This window comes from Macrobrachium rosenbergii, chromosome 30 (assembly GCF_040412425.1).
Source record: "Macrobrachium rosenbergii isolate ZJJX-2024 chromosome 30, ASM4041242v1, whole genome shotgun sequence".
NCBI lineage: Eukaryota > Metazoa > Arthropoda > Malacostraca > Decapoda > Palaemonidae > Macrobrachium > Macrobrachium rosenbergii.
Window position 1 is genome coordinate 243,501 of NC_089770.1, and position 7,500 is coordinate 251,000.

At 33.8% G+C, this 7,500-nt stretch overlaps 1 protein-coding gene across 1 annotated transcript in view; it reads left to right on the forward strand.

Moving 5' to 3' along the window:
• LOC136854882 (chaoptin) overlaps positions 1 to 7,500 on the forward strand; it is a 356,140-nt gene that overhangs the window by 31,063 nt on the left and 317,577 nt on the right.

The window sequence follows — 7,500 nt, forward strand, 5'->3', positions numbered from 1 at the left end:
GTCCATTCTAAATTTAGACCCTTTTTTGGGTGCTTGAGTGACAATGGATTTTGAGATAATTATCAAAAAACAATTCGTTAAAATGATGAGAAACAATTCATTGTACGTCAGGTACTGATTGTTAATAATTGTATGGACGTCCATTCTAAATGCTTGAATGACTATAGATTTTGAGAAAAAATAAAAAAAATAGGTAGTAGTGCCGTCAGCGCACCTCATGCAGTGCACTGTAGGCATTACTTAAGGTTCATTGCAGCGTACCTTCTGCAACCCCTTTCATTCCTCTTACTGTACCTCCTTTCACATTCTCTTTCTTCCATCTTACTTTCCTCAACCCTCTCCTAACAGTTGATTCATAGTGCAAACTGTCAATTTCCGTTTCAGAGCTGAATGACCTCATAGGACCCAGTGCTTGGCCTTTGGTCAAAGTTCTATATTCAGTTCTATACTCAGTTAGGTATGGTTTGTAAATAATTGCATGCACGCTCATAATAAATTAGCAAAGATTTATACAGCCTCCAAGTGCTGGAGTAACAAATAGCGCTTTTAATATATAATATATAGTAAAAATATATTTATATTTGTAAAAGGATAAGAATAGGATTAACTGGTGACAATATGACGCTAATCCAGCGTCAAAGTACTCGCATGAAGCCTTCAAATTAATCGGCGATATTGAACGAATGAAATAAAATCCGATCAGAAATATTTAGTGCAACAGAGAAAAAGATAAAGGTCTGTCTGGCAAAATTCGACATTATGAATCTCATCGCGGAAATTCATTGTGAAAGAAACACGGAATTGAAAAGTTGTTGGAAAAAGAATGCGTTGGTACTGAAAGGAATTTTAGGTTATTTATCAGTAATATTTTGTGATTATTTTTACATTTCAAGCCTCTGCCAGCAGAGAGAGAGAGAGAGAGAGAGAGAGAGAGAGAGAGAGAGAGAGAGAGAGAGAGAGATTTATCCAAGCCTGTTGTTATGGTCATCCAGGAAAACGTGAACAGGAGAGAGAGAGAGAGAGAGAGAGAGAGAGAGAGAGAGAGAGAGAGAGAGAGAGAGAGAGAGAGAGAGAGAGAGATTTATCAAGCCTCTGCAAAGCAGAGAGAGAGAGAGAGAGAGAGAGAGAGAGAGAGAGAGAGAGAGAGAGAGAGAGAGAGATTTATCAAAACATTTCATAATCCCCGTTAAAATGGTAATCATCCACAGAGAGAGAGAGAGAGAGAGTGGACAGATTTATTTATCCAGAAAACGTGCCAGTTACTAGAGAGTCAGAGAGAGAGAGAGAGAGAGAGAGAGACAGTAGAGTTGTTGGGAAACATTCTATATCAATTTAAAAGAAACAGATTTTCTTAATCTGTTGTTGAGACAGATTAAAGAGAAAAGAGTGGACAGAGAGAGAGAGAACAATAAGCACCTACTTACTTTGGAATTTCATCCATTAAAATCACCTAATTTTTTTAATCGCCTATACCTTGGCTGAATCGATAAATCCGCTGGCGCCATTACGAAGTCGCTAAGTCCATTTGAGAATCGATAATTCCATTAACACCTACTGCTGTCTCAGAATACAAGTCTGCTTTTATGTTGCCAAAGGAAGGACATGAACAGATTTTGGTTTTTGAGAGTTTAATGGTTCCTTTAACACCCACTAAAGTAAGGAGAACTTTCCCATTTAATGATGTGATAGTAAAAAAATATCACAAAAAGATTTTTTTAACATTTCCTAAAATAAGGAAAACTTTCCCTATGATGCGAAGAATAAAAGTTTGTATTTTAATATTCCTTAAAATAAGGAGAACTCTCCCTTCTAATGATGCGATAGAAGAAAATATATTTAAAAATTTTTTTAATATTCTCGTAAATAAGAACTTTCCCCTTACGATGCGATAGAAGAAAAATATCATTCAAAGATTTTTTTTCTTAACCAGACAAACTCATTACTTTATACTCCAAGAGGTTTAGGTTTCGGTTTAAAATTGGCAGTAGACCTCGAGGTTTCATATTTTCTTTTGTAAATAAGAATCATGTGGTTCAAGTTGTAAATATATTCTTGGGAAAAATAGGTTAATTTATTTCAAGGAAAACGAGAATGGTTTATATATATATAATAAATATATATATATATATATATATATATATATATATATATATATATATGTATATATATATGTATATATATATATATATATGTATATATATATGTATATATATGTATATATATGTATATATATTTATATATATACATATTTATATACATATACTTATATATATATATATATATATATATATATATATATATATATATATATATATATATATATATATATATATATATATATATATATATATATATATATATATATATATATATATATATATATATATATATATATATATATATATATATATATACATATATATATATATATATATATATATATATGTATATATATATATATATATATATATATATGTATATATATATATAATATATATATTTATATTATTCTAAAAACTACTGACAAACTAATTAAACAAGATCACAAGAAAGGGAATAAGACTACCCTTAATCCCCTGACAGTATTACCCGAATAATAATATCATTTTTACTACGACACAGTAAATAGGATTTATGATACCTAATCCTTAATTTCTCCCAAGTATTTGGGATAAATCTCCTTAATCCTAATTATCCACCTACCCTCCCTCATCCAGATCTTTGTCGTAAGTCACTCCAAAGGTATGAAACAGGGAGGAAAAGTGGAATTTGATTAGACTCCTTGTCTTGGGGCGGAAAAATGCCTTCCCTCGCTCAGTAAGATAATTTCCAGAAAAGATGGAGTACAGACCATGTTCTATGGATTTTGTTCCGTTTTTTCCATTCCTGCGAGACTGACAGATTGACAGATATAGCAGGAGCTATTTTCTCACTAAACAGAGGTTTTGGGGTTCTTGAATTCGCGAGATACTCAAACAGACTCATTGTGTGATTTTATATGTGTGATTATATCTGAACTTTTCATTCCTCTGAGAGTGAGAAAAATCACTAAAACAAAATTGTGATTATATCCGAATTTTTTTCATTATCTCTGATCTTCAAAAAACATCATATAAAAGATGTGATTTTATGTAAGTGATTATATCTGAACTTTTCGATACCTCAGAGAGTGAGAAACATCACTAAAAAAAATTGTGATTATATCCGAATTTTTTTTTTTATCTCAGATTTTCAAAAAACATTATATAAAAAGATGATCCAACATCATTTCAACTTTAATAATGCGTTCGTCTTTTACGCTTTAATCTACGAACGTGAGAAACATCACTAAAAATGATTTGGCTACGTCTTAACTTTTTCGCTAGTTTTGATCTTGAGAGACATTAAAAGAGAAAAAATTTACATCATTTCAGGTTTCATAAGCGTTCGTCTTTCATACGTTAACCTACCGCAGGAATTTAATTAAATCCCGTGGGGAACCAGAGTAAGCAAAAAAAAAAAAAAAAGGAAAAAATCAGCGCCAACAAAAATTCTCGCCAAAAAAAATTCGCGCCAAAAAAATTCCCGCAAAAAAAAAAAAAATTCGCGCGCGAAAAAAAAAAAAAAAAAAAATTAGCGCCAAAACTTTCCCTTGCAAGAAACCGATTCCTCGCAACTTTCTGGTGATACGGATTATTATAGTATAATCTCGGCAAAAACGAAGGATAAAAAGAACATTTTATTGCACGATAAAAACCGCTCGCATTTGCATATTCCCCGGAAAGAACCTGAGAAGATGAATCGTAAACTAAACCCACTAGAATTTCGCCTTTTCATTTACAAGGTTTTTTCCATTTTTTAAAAATATTTTTTTGGAGGGGAAGAGATGATATCTTGTCTTGTGTGGTCTTAATCGCTAATTTTCTCTTTTTTTCTTCTTTCTTTCGTCAGTCTTTAAGATTTTTCATTTTGTCAGGCATAGCCCATTTGGAATCTCCTCCTCCTTCGAGGTATGCATTAGAGAGAGAGAGAGAGAGAGATATTTTGAGTTAAACAAAAAACAAAAGAATTCTTGCATGCAAAGATAGAGTTAGACAGGCAGTATGAAAGATATATTTAAGATGATTTTGAGTTAAAGCAAAACCAAAGAATTCTTGCATGCAAAGATAGAGTTAGACAGGCAGTATGAAAGATATATTTAAGATAAGAGAGAGAGAGAGAGAGAGAGAGAGAGAGAGAGAGAGAGCACACAAATGGCTAAAACGTCGGCAATACGCTAATATCAAGAACAGTCAAACCACTTTAAAACTTTCAACTGAATACTTTTTTTTTTTTTTACAAAAATTAAGAAAGACTATGGTCATATTACCCAATGTGGATAAAAAATGCATTCTCTCTCTCTTTATATACGGTATATATATATATAGGTATTATTATTATTCTTATTATTATTATTCCATCCGCCTCTAATCGTTCGTAACCATCAGCAACTTCGCTTTCAACTCCCCATACCCTTTGTTCGGAATCGTTCGAAAAATGGGACCTCAGTAAAGACCAAACATTCACCTCAGGATAAGGAAAGGAAAAAAAAAAAAAAAGAAAATACGCAAAGAACGGTTCCTGTCAACAAAAGACCTTGATATTTATCTTTTCCCTCGGGACTCGGCGAGTCTATGTGGTTTGTGAAAAGGAGAATGCTGGTTGGTTCTGGATGTCTGAGGAGGAGGTCAGGAAGGAGGAGGAGGAGAGGAGGGAGGGAGGAGGAGGAGGAGGAGGAGGAGGAGGAGGAGGAGGGGAGGAGGAGGAGGAGGAGGAGGAGGAGGAGGAGGAGGAGGAGGAGGAGTTGATCTTTAGATAAACAAATGAAAAACAATGGTGAAAATTCGGTTTTTTACAGGAGGAGGAGGAGGAGGAGGAGGAGGAGGAGGGAGGAGGGAGGAGGAGGAGGAGGAGGAGGAGGAGGAGGAGGAGGAGGAGGAGGAGGAGGAGGAGGAGTTACTGAAATATTTGGCCTTTGATAATGAGACGCCATCCCTTAAGAATTACGATGGCGAAAATGCGTGAGGAATTATACCAAGAGTCAGTGATTGGTAATATATGAATAAATGCTCCATTTGAGCGTATGTGTATGTGTGTGTGTTCGTGTGTGTAAGAGAGAGAGAGAGAGAGAGAGAGAGAGAGAGAGAGAGAGAGAGAGAGAGTCTACCTTTCCCAGTATCGAACCCAAAAGCTTATTTTTCTTTCGAAATACCTGCAACATCTGCTAGTTAGCTCCGGATGATGCAATTAGGAAGACGGAAAGGCCATCGGAGAAATTTTAACCTCATTAAATGCTCGGTCTTTCGTTCAACCTTCGTATTATCAAAGGCAATTACAGGTGGTATTACCAGTGCCGGGGTATTCTTGGGCAGGTGAGAGGGGCCTGGGGTGGGGGCGGTGGCCCTAAAGCAGGCGTATTTTGTTACTGGAAATATTGGTATAGTAGATTCTCTCGATTTTTATTTGTCGTTATTTGATAGTGATTACAAAAATTGTTTTATTTTTTATCCCACCAAAGGGGCCATTGACTTGACATTCGAGCTTCCAAATGAATTTCGCGTTCATTAGGAAGAAGGAAGAGAAAGTAGAGAGAAATAGAGAAACAAAATCATAAGAATGAGCGAGAAAAATCAAAATATAACCCGACGCGACGCTAATAACAAGATATTCAAGCCCTCATCTCCTATTCTCGCAAGGCAAAAGGCTACAGTGATACCTTTTGCGCCGAAACAAAGAAGGGCATTAAGCCCACAGTAGGGGAAAAACATCTGTACTAGGGCTTATCAATGTTAATCTCATAATACGCCCCCGGAGCATTCAGCATAATCAGTTTAGAACATTTGGAAAAATCCCCTTTGACGTATCCTGCTAATCCCTTTAGTCTCGAACGTCTCAAAGGATACGGCGGCTAACTCCGCCCCGGAATCAGACCGGAAGGGAACGAATAAATACATTTCTCCATTCGGGAAATTCCCTGTGATGTCAACAGAACAATGGGACACGGTTCACGTCAAAAGAGGGTTATGGCATTTGTTGTTCCCCCTCTGGGAATACGCCAGAGGGGAAATAGCAGAGTCTGCGATAAGAAGGGGAACTTGAAATAATTTATCTCGAATTGAGAACAAAATATACAGACACTCCTTGGATATTGACTGGGTGAAAAGGGGAACTTGAAATATTTTCAATCTTGTGTTAAAAATAAAATATACAGAGTATCTTTGGAAATGCTTGTGAATGGATGAAATGGGAAATTGGAATTTTTTTAATCTTGTATTAAAAATAAAATGTACAGAGTATCCTTGGAGATACTTAACTGGGTGAAAGGGGAAATTGGAATGTTTTTCATCTTGCATTAAAAATAAAATGTACAGACTATTCTTGGAAATACTTGACTGGGTGAAAGTGAATCTTGAAATGTTTTCAATTTTGAATTGAAAACAAAATATACAGAATATCCTTGGAAATACTTGACTGGGTGAAAGGGGAACTTGAAATGTTTTCAATCTTGAATTGAAAATAAAATGTACAGACTATCCTTGGAAATACTTGTGAATGGATGAAAGGGAATCTTGAAATGTTTTCAATCTTGTATTAAAAATAAAATATACAGACTATCCTTGGAAATACTAGTGAATGGATGAAAGGGGAACTTGAAATGCTTTCAATCTTGTATTAAAAATAAAATATACAGAGTATCCTTGGAAATATTTGACTGGGTAAAAGTGGATCTTAAAATGTTTTAAATATTGAATTAAAAAAAGAAATATTGCAGAGTATGGTTAGAAATACCTGTGAATGGATGAAAGTGAATCTTGATATATTTTTAATCTTTGATTTTCATTGTATTTATAATGAATAATGTCATAATGCTCTACAAGTTCTTGATTAAAGTTCTGACATAGTTATAATTAATAATTAATTAATATTATTATTATTATTATTATATTAATAATTAATTATTATTATTAATAATTATTAATAATATGGTGAAAAATCCACAATGTATTAAAAATATACACAAAATTATGTCTTCACCATTTATATCATGCGATTATTATTATTATTATTATTATTATTATTATTATTATTATTATTATTATTATTATTATTATTATTATTATTATTAATTAAAACCGTAACATTGTAAAAAACAGGTAACTAAAGCATTATATATCATTGCTAATTAATCTGAAATTCTAACTTGATATTACTTAATAACATAAGCCAAAAATAAAAATAATTATTTTTCTTGGCGGCAGAACGGAACATGGTTAGATAAAGAAAATACAATAAAAAAAAGAAAATTGAAGGCGTCTATCCCTCCCCCTCCCCTCACCCCTCTCACCCCTCTCACCCCTCTACCTCCCTCCTCCTCCTCCTCCTCCTCCTCCGAAGAATATGGGAATATATGAAGATAGCGTGCGCAATCTCATAATTCTAGGAATCTTCTCTCTGCGCAATCTCATAATTTCGGGAATCCTC